At 40.4% G+C, this 13795-nt stretch overlaps 1 long non-coding RNA gene across 2 annotated transcripts in view; it reads right to left on the reverse strand.

Annotated features, from left to right (window-relative positions):
• The window catches only part of ELAVL4, a 144808-nt gene extending 139088 nt beyond the window's left edge, over positions 1-5720 (reverse strand). For both annotated transcript variants that reach the window (XR_002345501.1, XR_002345497.1), the window contains exon 1: positions 5636-5720. This is a non-coding gene — a long non-coding RNA (ELAV like RNA binding protein 4). The remainder of the gene's footprint in view (positions 1-5635) is intronic.

Here is a 13795-nt window from a genome sequence, read left to right on the forward strand (position 1 = left end):
AAAAGTCGAAAAGAGAAAGCTATGTTGAAGAGTTCCTTGGTGACCTAGTGGTTAAGGACTTGGCTTTGTCACTGTTGTGGCTCTGGTCACTGCTGCAGCTTGGATTTGATCCTTGGCTCGGGAATTTCTACATGCCATGGGCACGGCCAAAAGAAGAAAGAAAGCTATGTTGTATTTTAAATCCAATATCCTCATCTCAACCATAATTTGTTCCAATTTTTTTGCTTGTAGGTGAAAATTCATACAAGTAATGATTAATCCCCATTATAATTAAGTGTAAAAGCTGTAACAGTTCTATTAAAGGAAATATAAGATCAAGCATCAAGTTGGTACTACACATAATAAGTGTTTGTAATTAACATACTGTGGATATCTGTAAACTCTGTCATCACACTAATAAAATGTAAAAATTCCTAAAGCAACTGGGAGCTCCGTGGTAGCTGCAATGTCAACACTAGCCACTTTGTCAGTTGTTCAGAGGCTGAGCAAATTAGACAAACTGGGAGTAATATACATAATGCATTTGGGAGCCATTTTTGCACAATATAAGCTTTTGTCTGTTTTTTAAAGACATTTTTTCTTTTCTTTAAAATATCACATCCTGATACAAGAACATGTGGGACTGAAATAAACTTCAAACTGGTAAGGATGAGTAAAGCATGAAGTGGGCAGTCAAGGTACTTCAGATCAAACTATCACGAGGTTCTGAACTGAGAGAAAAAAGGTTAATTGTACAGCATATTTGGATCCATAAATTCATGGCTTGAATATGTAGAAAAATATGAATTGAAGGGTTAGTATAATTATTTTGCTGCAGAGATAAATGGAAAGTCAAACAAAGAACTCAAATGACAGAACTAGGTTTGAGGGTATCAAAGGTATCAAATGGTTTCTTTCCAGAAAGTCAAACCCTCTACCTCCACCATCCACAGAGCTATAGAGCCAAAAAGATTAGGAAGCTACTGCATAGTCATCTTTCTCAATCAATGAAAGACATGATTTTAGTGGACTGAGGCACAGATTAAACTCAGCTTGGACAAGGACCCTAACTCTGCTTCACTTGCAATCAGACACTCATGTTCTCTCTACACCTTGATCTTGGACTTCAAGGCTTCAGAAATGTGAGTAAATAAATTTCTATTGTTTAAGCCACCCAGTTTGTGGTATTTGTTATGGTAGCCCTAGCATCATAATGGATGATTTGTCTCATTATGTCATTGCACGAAAATAATAATTCAGTTTTAAAAATCCAGTTCTCTCTCACAAACCACAAGTATGAATGTCAATGCAGTATCATAAGGGATAAATCATTCCACAATAAGCAAAGTTTCTGGGTAAGTGAAGCTTGCCTTTTAACAAGCCAAAGTTTTTCATTCTAATCATATCAGATAGAAATCTTCCTAAATATACATCATTATATGCTACTCCCCTTTTAAAATAAAGTATACTATAATGCAACCCTTTTAAAGAATAAAATTGAAACTTTCAAAATTGGCAATTGCGATTCAGTACTTGAATTATCGCTTCTACTTAAGATTAAAACTAATTTCTCATGTCTTACTTTTGTAGTTTGTCTGTCCCTCACTTCCAGATCACCTTTACTGAAACTTCTAATGTGTCTCCAATCTACCAGGCCTTCTAATCTGCTGTAAACTGAGAAATTAGGGAATTAAGATGTTAGAACTATTTCTCAAGTAAGAATCAAAGGCTTGAAGGGGGTCCAAGGAGCTTGCCTGGGAGTAAAAAACTTAATACGCTCTTTGTGGCATGTTTTCTTTCCTCCCTCCTTTCCTCCTTCCTTTCTTTCTTTCGTCTTTTAAGGGCCGTACCCATGGCACACGGAGGTTCCCAGGCTAGAGGTTGAATTGGAACTGTAGACACCGGCCTATGCCACAGCCACAGCAACAGCACCTGGGATCCAAGCCGACTATGCGACATACACCATAGCTCATGGCAACAGTGGATCCTAAACCCACTGAGCAAGACCCGGGATCAAACCTGCGTCCTCATAGATACTAGTCAGATTCATTTCTGCTGAGCCACAATGGGAACTCTTCTGTGGCATTTTTTTGCTTCTCAGGAAAGTTTTTGCTTCTATCATAGCTTTTGCCTATATTCCTAATGGCTAACACTGATTAGTTATGACCACAATGTTTGGATAAGTGAGATTTTATTTTTATAATATTTTATTACTAATTATTAGCTTGTTTCCACTTCAAAAACTTTTCATAGCATCTTTATAGTGAATTGACATTAAACTCTGTATAGTGCTATTTTCTGACCTCCAAAAAAAGATAAAATGAATATAAATTTTAATAATAACAGCTAGCATATATTAGCATTTACTATAAGCCTGATATTGTGCTAAATGCATACTAGGTATTTAATTTAACTACCAGCAATGCAAAGAATTTATTGAAAGCATGAAAAGGGATGCAGAATCACTATGACCTTTCAAGAATTATGCTTACTGGATGGATATATTATGCAAATGAGCATTATTGGATCAAATAAAACATTTTAATCTGGTTTTTAAAAAGCTATTAGTAAAAACTAATACCATATGCAAGTTCCAAATTAAATATAATCCTGTACAAGCCAAATAATCATTCTTCTCCACAGACAATCAGTCCTGACAACAATATGAAAAATTAGAGCACCTTCTCTCCGTGTTTCCTGTGACCCAAAATGAATTTATGAAGAAGATATGCTCAAAGGTAGCAGGGCCTCTGGAAGTGAATTACTAGGTTATGCAGAATTAACACTAGTCAACTTCCACCTCTCAAAAGGTATGTACTTAACACATTTCGAAGTTTATTTATTTATTTATTTATTTATTTTTAGGGCCACACCCACGGCATATGGAGGTTCCCAGGCTAGGGGTCTAATCATAGCTGTTGCTGCCGGCCTACACCACAGCCACAGCAACGCCAGATCCAAGCTGTGTCTGCAACCTACACCACAGCAACACCGGGTCCTTAACCCATTGAGGCCAGGGATCGAAACTGCAACCTCACAGTTTCTAGTTGGATTCGTTTCCGCTGTGCCAGGACGGGAACTCCTGGAAGTTAATTTTTTAAATGAATTTACTGAGATGTAATGCACATACAATCAAATGTACAGATCTTAAGGGTTCAGTTTGATGAGTTCTGACAAATGGATACACCCTGCAGTCAACACCCCAATCAAAATATAGCATATTTCAATTACTCTGGAAAAGTCCCTTGGGCCCCTCTGTAAGTTAACCTCTTCTGACCATAGGTAGGGATTTTTCAGCAGATATAGTTGCAGTGATGGCAATAGCTGTTTATGGACAGTTAACAACAGGAGTATTTACTAAGTGCTCACATGCCAGGCTCTGTACATATATGGTATTCCATTTAATTCCCATGTCAAAGGTTGGTATTATCCCCTTAGTGACTGGGAATAAAAGAGTGGGAAAAACAGGAGGATCAAGAAATTGTTATGCAAGGTCACATAACTACTGAATGGTGGGATCACACCTGAATTAAGAATATCTAAATTTAGAATCCCTCATGTAAAGCCAGATTGCCTCCACACAAATGTTATGGAGTTCTCTGTTAATTCAAACTACACACTATGTAGTGGAATTAGTGAGGCCACCAGCTCTAAATCACAACCACCCCCCACCATTACAATCACACCCAAGTACCTTATCTTAACAAGCAAGCAAAGGTTTCAGAGGCTAATACTAATGCTATCTAAAGAGGATTACTTACAAGTTCCTTAACTGAAAACCTGCATGTAAATCCCTCATATATTTCTAAGGTAGTTAGGAGAGGAGGAAAATCCTCTATATAGATGAGTGGGTCACAACCTCATCAGCCCCAAGAAATGGTTACTGCTTTAGAAAATATGGCGAAGGAATCCAACCATCCACTTGTTCTTGGTCAACCACAATCTACTCTATTCAAGGACCACAAGGAGAGGTGCTGTGCAGCACTGCACTGTCACTTTATTACGGAAGCATGGAGGCAAACATCTGGATTGAACCTTTCAATTCCTCATTACATTAATTTTATTCAGTGTTTTAAACTCAACCCACTCACATTTACAAAACACTTCACACAGACTGCTTCCCGCATAAATGGAGCTCCATTCACATTTCACTTAAAACATCAAACTTATTCTGAAATGACTGAGGTTAAAGCTTGTTCAGTGTCAATTTGCAAGTATTATAAAATAATGAAAAACTAGGCACACAAATGCGGGAGAGTAACGTGAAGCAGCCTCTTTAAGAGGCGCTACTAAAATAGGGAGTTCTGGTTGTGGCTCAGCAGTTCTGAGTCCAACTCGTATCCATGAGGATGAGGGCTCAATCCCTGGCCTCCCTCAGTAGGTTAAGGATCCAGCGTTGCCATGAGCTGTGGTGTAGGTTTCAGAGCAGCTCGGATCTTCAGCTGCTGTGGCTGTGGAGTAGGCTGGCACTGCAGCTCTCCATTCTACCCCTAGCTTGGGAACGTCCATATGCCACAGGTGCGGCCCTAAAAAAGGCAGGAAAAAAAAAAAAAAAAAAAAAGCTCTACTAAAATTAAGCAGCTAGGTAAGAGGTGCAGGTAGGCTTTCAGGTACCCACGGGGCTCCTCCCCATCTGTGTTGCAGAGTGGGTATTTGATTCCCCAGAGGGAAAATTTATGACAATTACCACCCTTGAGCAGTAGTGGCTAACACCTGGGGAATCAATCTGACTCATTCTCCCCCAAACCTGGAGTTGTTTTCTAGAAGTCCCTCTGAAGTTTCCCTGTGGTCTCCCTAAATCCTTTAACACACACTGGAGGAGGGGAAGTTCTCTCCCTTTTCGAAACTTACTGTCTCTGACAAGTTGAAGACTTCAGGACGTGTGTTTACTAAATCCTAAACATCCTGACAACCCCAGCACAAAGACAGACAAGGATCACAATGCACAAATATACCCTCCCTACCGAACACCTGATCCTTTTTCTTCCGCTAAACAAGAGCACTCTTAGCGTAAAAGAAGCGCCCTCTCAATATCATCTAGAAATATCCCAAACCCCAGGTCGACCGCCGGCTGTCACGGGGGAAAGGCGTTGGAGGGTGCCGCTTCTCGACAATTACGAGGAGTCACACAGACAGAGGGACCCCAGAGGATCCGCGCTCGCTCGCCCAACACCCTGGGGCCCAGCTCCCTGGAAGCCGCCAGGACTTTTTGGCGCCACCAGCGAGTTCAGCAGAGCCACTCCAAGGACCGCTCGGGAAAGGCGCAGAGGGGAGCGGCGCGGGGAGGCAGTTACTCTGCGGGGCAGGGTCGACTGTCGTTGGGGGCGGGGGGCAGGAGCGCGCGGCCATTCAACTTTCCGTTGTCTCCCCCGAGGCGCGGGAGGTCTCCAGAGGCCGGCGGGAGAATGACCAGGAACCCACTGGGAACGGAGACGCCAGATGGGCGGCGGAGGGGGTCGCCAGGAGTCCCCGGGCCGGAGGAGCGTGGGGGCGGTTCCCTGCAGCAAGGGCCCCTTCCCCCTCCCAGAGAGCGAGGTGGCGGAGCTGGGCTCCGGGAGCAGCGGAGTCGCTGCCACGTGGCCCCGCGGCCCCGGTGGCCTGCGACAGCAGGTGGGCGGGGCGTCGGGGGCGCGGGACCAGTCCCAGGCGCGGCTACCTGGTTCTTGAGGCGCATCTTCTCAGGGGCGCGGTCCAGCCAGAGGAGGCGGCGGCGGCGGCGGCGGCGGCGGCGGCGGCGGGGCGGGGCGGTGCGCGGCGGCGGGGCGGGGCGCGCGGGAGTCGGCGGAGTCGCACCGCGCTCGCTCACTTGCCGGCCCGCCCAGGGCGGCGCGACCGTTTCGCCACCCCCGCCGCCGTCGCTGGCGTCACCCCCACCGTCGGCTCCAGGGGGCGCCTCGAACGGGAGTCGAAGGACGACCCCTGCGGTTCCTGGCCTGGCGCCTCGTTCCGGCCTGGCATCTAGGTGTGCTCAAAAAGTTGAATGAATAAATCTCTAATACTGCAATAATACTGCTACCTTTGCTTCAATTTTAAGGGAAGTCGCTTTTTTGCAGTTCTAGTCCACCATCACCACTTGGACCAATGTTCTTGGCAAAACACTGCTGGGCCCCAAGGGTTTATAAACATGACCTAAGTAAATCTTACCCTTTAGGTGAAGGCGCGCTAAAAAGGTGACCTGTCTTTGGCGGAGAAGAGTGTGGACACACTAAGTGGATCCCTCAAGCCACGTTTGGCCAGTTGACTGGTGTCTAAGATATATATCCAAAGTAAAATGAGAAATGAAGACAGTGATTACCATCATTAAGCACCAAACAAAATGACCAAGTCTTTTGTGCATTATGATTTCAGGTAAAAATGCTGGTCAGCCTCAATGACTTGGGAGAATTGGATTACCCTGTGACCTCTTAACCCATGCCATCCATTAAAATAATCATTGTTGGTCTTGTGCTAGGTAATCTCATGACAGTTAAAAATGGGGAAGTGGCTTCTAGTTGGGCCCTCCCTGACCTTTGTAAAACTCCCAGGCCAGGGCTCAGAAACTCAAGGTTGAGAATGCCAAATTTGGCCTAAGGGAAATCTACTTTGATTCAAAATACAGGAAGTACAGGTATAAGAGTTACTGGATTAAAGTAAGCTTAGCATGGTAGTGCTAGGATGGAAATATTAAAGAATCATCTTATCCAATGCCTCTTTATAGATGAAGGCCCTGAGGTTAGGAAAAGACCTGCCCAGGTCACAAGGGAATCAGGAGGAAAAATTGTACAAGTTATCCTGACCTTTGGTCTATTGCTTTATTTCATAATTTTCAGAATTCTCATATGTTCCATTTTTAGGACTTAATCCATTCAGACCTTCAAATAGACCCAAACAAACTAGAGGATGCATAGGTAACAGGAGAACTTGAAATGACAAATGAAACAAATAGGATGTTTTCATTATAATGCTAGTTGTTAGTTATTGAGGATTTAGGTGCACTTTCCGTGGATTATCTCATTTAATCCAAGTTTGAAATGATTTCATTCTTACTGCAGCCTTAAAATTGAATAATCCCTGATGGCTATAAGAACTATTTTTTCCCACAGTCTCCTTTGACTATGTAATACAAAAGAGTTTTGTTCCTGAGCAGATGGGGCTATACCAAGTCAAAATTCTGCTAACTCGTCTTCTTTGACCCAGCAGTTCTTTTATAAATTTGTTTTCAGGAAGTAACCATTAATGTGTTCAAAGACTTGGCTGTATGATTATTTACTGTAGCATTATTTGAAATATAGGAAATTGGAAATAGTCTATAATGGTCAAACAAAGGGGACTATCATCTGTACAGTGGAATATTCTGCAGACATTAAGAATGATAGAGTCGATGAATATTTATCAACATGGGAAGATGTTCACAATATATTTCAAAGTGAGAAAAGGAGGTCACGAAATTGTATGCTTAGAATGATCAACCTCTTTTTGAAAAGGTTAACAGTGGTTATTTTGGGAGATGGAATTATAAGTGATTTTTATTTCTTCCTCTTTTGCTTATCTGTATTTTTGGGTCATCAATAGTAAATATTTATTGTTTTGGAATTAAAGCAAATTACTTTTTAATGAATCACTGTCCCTGATTATTATCAAAGTACCTACAATGAGCAAGACATTGTAGGATAGACCAGTAAGCAAGAATTCAGTGCAGTTTAGCACAGTAAATAACACAATCTTAAGAACTGTAGTTAGCGTAGTAATCAGACCTAGTTTTTATATCAGATCTGCCCTTTTTAAAGTATGTCACCTTGAACAAGTTACTTGGTTTTTCTAAGCTTTAAAGCAGTAATGACATAAAAATTAACATTAATGAGAGCTTACTTTCTGCTGAGCACTGTGCTATGCCCTCTGTTTATAATCTCATCCCCACATCAACTGACAAGAAAATTCAGGCTTAAGTTGAGGAAAGTTAAACAACTTGTGCAAGTTTACACAGTTAAATACTCACATGATAGTGTGCTTGTGAGGGTTAAATGCAAGGGGGCACTCAAAGCACTTAGCTTAATATACTGGCAGATATGCACATATGTACATACAGATATTTTATAAAAGCATATGTATATAGCCATTTTTGATAATTTAGGAACAATCCTTTAGCAAGTTCTGCTCTTTATAACAATTTTAGTATTCAAATCACCTTTCCAGGGAATCCACTTTGGTTATACTGTGGTGGGTAAGATCCTGGGCTCTAAAGCCTGTCTTAATTTGAATCTCCACTCCACCACTTCCTAGCACTGTGATGTTGGTTAAGCTAATAACCCCCTTTGTGCCTCAGTTTTCTCATCTTTCAGACACTCATAAAATTAGAACTGATTTCATGGAGGTTATTCTGAGTATTAAATTATCTAATAGAAAACAACAAGAACTTGGTGGTATACTTAGAATTTTTAAAATGATTACACTTTCTATAAATTGTAAGTTCTTTTTCACACTATTGTAAAGATTTTAGTACACGTTCCTTATATGGATATGCGAACGTATTGTTATTTAATGCCAAAAGGTTATGTAAATGCAAAATGTGTCAGAATTCATAGTAGGAAGCAATCCCCATTTAAGAGAGACCCATGTAGCATTTACATGTGCTTGTATTACTAAAACAGAAGTCAAACCCAGAAACAAAATATACCAAAAAATACCAACTCTTCTAGTCTTAACTTTTCCAGAATCGGTTCAGCCATGTATTCTTCAAAGAAAAGAATCTGGCATATTTAGGACTTGATTTTGCAATACATTTGTTTATTATATTCAGAGATTCAATCTAGTCTCTGAATTTATGAAGTCTTTTGAAAACAACTGAAAATTCCACACAGAGATAAAAAATAATACATCTTCAAATTTATAATCAAACATGTTAAGGTAAAACTGCTTATGAAAAATCTCATAAAAAGAGCAAATTATCATAAGATTAAGAACTGTGCTACAGGGAAAAAACCATTTCTCATCAATTGAAAATATATTTTAGGCTAAACTACACACATATATGTATGTATATATATTATACATTTAATTAAAGGTTATATATTAAAATATTAGTTTTATCAGCATAGTATTGACTATCTAAAACAAGAGTTTTGGAATTATGTTCAATTCTCCAAAGTACAATGATAATTTTTATTCCTTCCTAATACAAACCATAAGTGGAATCGGTCATAATTTTACAATTACAAGTCACATAGTGGCTCCAGGATAGTCAGCTTCATGTAACAAAACAATTAGTAAGAGCATGGAAACTTACTTTCTTCCTTTGAAAGGCAATTCTTGTATTAAAGGCAATGTTATTTTTCTTTAGAAGTCCTGACTCTTCACACAAAGGCATTACAAGCTCATCGTGCACCTTAATTATAAAGGCACCTGTGTTTCTTTGTTTATCTGGTTGGTTGGTCCTGAGGATTTGATTTGTCACACTCCTCCCCTGTCCCGCCCTATTTCACTCTTAATGAGAACAACAGTACCATCTGTACAACCTCCAAGCCCCAAATAATGACTGGGGAAGAATACAGGTTTAGTTATGGTGGGGAAGCACTTGTTGCTTAACCTTTATGTAAAGGGCTAACATTCAGGGTTAATAAGCATAAACTTGGGGGATACAATGATTTTAAAGCATAGCATGAAACCCCACTCCCACCCTTCCACCCCACCTTTCGTCTCCACCACCCCCCGCCACTGCCATCCTTTCTCCCTGAGGAAGCAGGATAGTATTAAATGGAGTCAAATTAATCCCACCTCCATTACTCAGGAGGTCTGTGATCTTTGGCAAGTTCCTTTATCTCTCTGAGTCTCAGTTTCTATATAATAGAGATAATAGTACTTACCTCATGGGTTGTTATAAAGATGATTTTTTATATTAATGGAAAAAAAGTGTGTAAAGTAACCACTTAACACAAGTTGTTGCTCTTTCCTCTTCCCCCTCTGCATTGGGAACATTCAAAAAAGGCTCCAGCTATGCACATGCATAGGAAAATAGGCATATAAAGGCATATTGAGGGATTTGGGAATTTGATGTAAGATAGAAATACATCTATTGTCTTCATCATCAACACCTCCTGAAAGGGAATGAAAGAACCCCAGTCATTAAACTAGTATTCACTGAGTGTCTATGAGGTCTAGGCCTCCTGCTAACCACTAGCAATAGAGTTGTTTTCTGTCCTCAAGAAGATCTCAACCTTTGGGGTCGTGGATGAAGACATGACAGACAGTGACAATTAGATGTAACATAGGATAGCAAACGCTAAAATAGAGAAAAGCACCAGGGACTGGGAGAGTGTAGAAAAGGGGCATCCAAAGCAGCCCCAAGGAGAAGGGGTTAGGTGAGAGGGGGGGTCTAGGAAGATTCCTGGAAGGGGGGAAACCTCTAGAATTGAGTTTTGAAGAACCAGCAGGAGTTAGAAGGTGAAAGTCTGAACATCAAAGCTTGATAGAGGTGCCCTTTTAAAAAGACATAGCTGTGAGGTAAGTAGTGTTTTCCATTGTCAGAATGCAGCTACATTGTAGTGTTTTGTATATTATGGATATAAGAGGATTTGCATTCTCTGATGTTTCATCACATGAGATTTTAATGGGAACAATGAATAAGCGCTATTTTTGAGTAAACCCATGAGCATATGTTCAGGAACATTTGATTAGAGCGTTGGCTCTAACAGTTTTAACTATTTTTAGTTGCTCCTTAACAGTTGCAGTTTGCACTTAATAGATAATGAATTGCTTATTAGTAGAAAATAACCCGGCCAATCATGACATGCAGGAAATGATAAGAAAAAGAGTACTCAGTCTTCATGCAGGTTTTAGTGCTGAAAAGAACTTTACAGATTGTTGATATCATCCTTATTTTACTGGTAAGAAAAGTCAGGTCCAGGGAAGCTCCGTGATCTACCCAAGTTCTCACAGCTAATGAGAAGCAGAGCCAGGAACAGAACCCAGCTCTCTGGGCTCCCTGCTGTCACTCTCACCAATGATATTGGCCACCATTTACTGGGCATTTCCAGTGTGCTAAGACGATAACCAAAAATCTCGTTTTATTTCATTTTATTGACATTTCTCATCTAATACTTATAGCTTGGCTCCTTTCAGAATGGATCAGGGAATAAGTAAGTCCTTCTAAAAAGTAAATGTTTGCTGTGTGGATACCAGTGAATGAACAAATGGTGTTCACATAGAGCTTGTTTCATTAGCTGGTTAATATATGTCTTTCAAAGCTAACTCTTGTTTTATATACATCTTTCTGATTTTGCTCCAAAGATTTTCCTGTAGGAGTTTGATTTAATCCAGTTCAATTCAACAAATATTTATTGCATCTTTGTGATAGGAAAAGCAAGCCTTTCTTTTCTGTTGCATTTCCTCTGGGTGTCAGGCTTCATGAGAGGCTCTGTCATGCTCGGAAAGAGCACAAGCTTGGAAGTCAAACAGGCTTTGCTTCAAATCCCAGCTCCACAACTAACCATCCCAGGATCTTAGAATGTTATCTACTTCCCATATCTGCAAAATGAGGGTGTGAATTAAATTTACTTTACAGGATTGTTCTATGTATTAAAATGAATGAAATAACTAAATGGAATCCATTTTATTCATGGCCATTTATTCTGCAGATTACTTATATTCATTAAGCTAAGCAGCATTCTGTTAAAGGTCATTTACTGTAATGTGTGGCAGATTGTATTTTCCAAATATGGCCATAACAATATATCCCTACCCACCTGCTCTTGTACAATGTGACCTTGCTATTCTCTCACCAAGAGGGGAATCTAATCCCCCTTCTCTGTCTCTCTCTCTCTCTTTTTTTTTTTTTTTTTTTTTTTTGGTTTTTGTTTTTTTTAAGAGCCGCACCTAAGGTACATGGAAGTTCCCAGGCTAGGGGTTGAATCAGAGCTACAGCTGCTGGCCTATGCCACAGCCACAGCAACGCAGGATCTGAGCTGCATCTGCAACCTACACCACAGCTCACGGCAACGCCAGACCTTAACCCACTCAGCGAGGTCAGGGATTGAACCTGCATCCTCATGGATACTAGTCGGGTTTATTACAGTGGAACCACAATGGGAACTTCCTAATCCTCCTTCTCTTGAATCTTGGTCACTCTTAGTGTCTCTAGGTCACACTATCCACTGTTCTTTCTTCCAGCTGATAGGAAGGCAGATGTCATGTTAGGAGCAGAGATGCAAGTCTGCAGGACAACAAAACAGAAAGCCCTCAGAACCTTGCTGATTATGTGTGTTGTCATAGCAGCTGTGAACTACATACCCAGACTATTATATGATAGAGGAATGAACTTCTATTTTATTTAGTCCACTTATTTTGGACCTCTCTGTCACAGCAAAACTATCAATTTGCTAACCTACACAACTGGAGATGCTAAAATGAATCTAAAGTGACTGGCATAGGGCAGGTGCCCAACAGTAAGTAGCTAGTACATTTCAAATGCCCAAGCCATCCACTGCCCTCCAGAACACAGTCCCACCTTTCCGGGTGATTTCTTAAGATCGAAATGTAATTGATTTATAATTTTTTGTTAGTTTCAGGTGTACTGCAAAGTGGTTCAGTTATACACATGTAAATATATATTCTTTTTCAGATTCTTTTCCTTTATAGGTTATTACAAAATATTGAGTATTGTTCCCTGAGCTGGTTATCTGTTTTATGTATAGTGGTGTGTGTATACAAAATGTTAATTCCAAACTCCTAGTTTATCCCTCCTCCTGCTTTTTCCTTTGGTAACCATAAATTTGTTTTCTATCTCTGTGGGTCTATTTCTATTCTGTAATAAGTTCTCTTATATCATTTAAAAAATATTCCACATACAAGCAATATGATATGATATTTGACTTTCTCTCTCTGACTTACTTTACTTAATATGATAATCTCTAGGTCCATCCATCTTGCTGCAAATAGCATTATTTCATTCTTTTTTATGGCCAAATAATATTCCATTGTAATACACTACATCTTCTTCATTCATTCATCTGTTGATGGACATTTAGTTTGCTTCCATGTTTTGGCTATTATAAATAGTGCTGCAATGAACATCAGGGTGCATGTATCTTTTTGAATTATGGTTTTCTCTGGATATATACCAAGGAGCAGGATTACTAAATCATATGGTAAAAGGATTTTTTTTTTTTTAAGGGTTTTGTTTTGCTTTTTGTTTTGCTGTTGCCTGCAGCACGTGGAAGTTCCTGGGCCAGGAATTGAACCTGCACTGCAGCAATAACCAGACAGAGCCACAGCAATAAAAACGCTGGATCCCCAACCCGCTAAGCCATGAAAAATCTCCCATTTTTGGTTTTCTGAGGAAATTCCATACTGTTTTCCATAGTGGCTGTACCAGTTTACATTCCCACCAGCAGTATAGGAGGGTTCCTTTTTCTTCTGGGTAATTTTTATACCTGGCTTATTGACCTCTTCCACATAGCCTGCCTTCTATTTCTGCCTTCTGGGTTATCAGTAGACAACAACAGTCTTTTTAGTCACTTAATCCCACTAACCCTTGAACTCCTCATCTACAATGACTCACTTTCCCTCCATTTCAGTCACCCAACTGCAAGTTCTAGAATTCTGCCATTTTTCTTTGATTCCTGCTCCTAGTCACTCTTACTCTCACTGCTACCAGCCCAGTAGAAGTTTCATCCCCATCATGTTCCTATCCTGTGCTAATCAGCGTTGCTATTGAGAATGGGCCACACAGTCAGCATATTCCCTGTCACCCTAGGGTATCACCCATGTCTCTCATCTTCTGCCTTTTCTACCTGGTCATCCTGAGCGCAAGTTGGCCGAAGTGGGCTTCCACTGGCCTCCGATA

This window comes from Sus scrofa, chromosome 6 (genome assembly GCF_000003025.6).
Source record: "Sus scrofa isolate TJ Tabasco breed Duroc chromosome 6, Sscrofa11.1, whole genome shotgun sequence".
Taxonomy (NCBI): Eukaryota; Metazoa; Chordata; class Mammalia; order Artiodactyla; family Suidae; genus Sus; species Sus scrofa.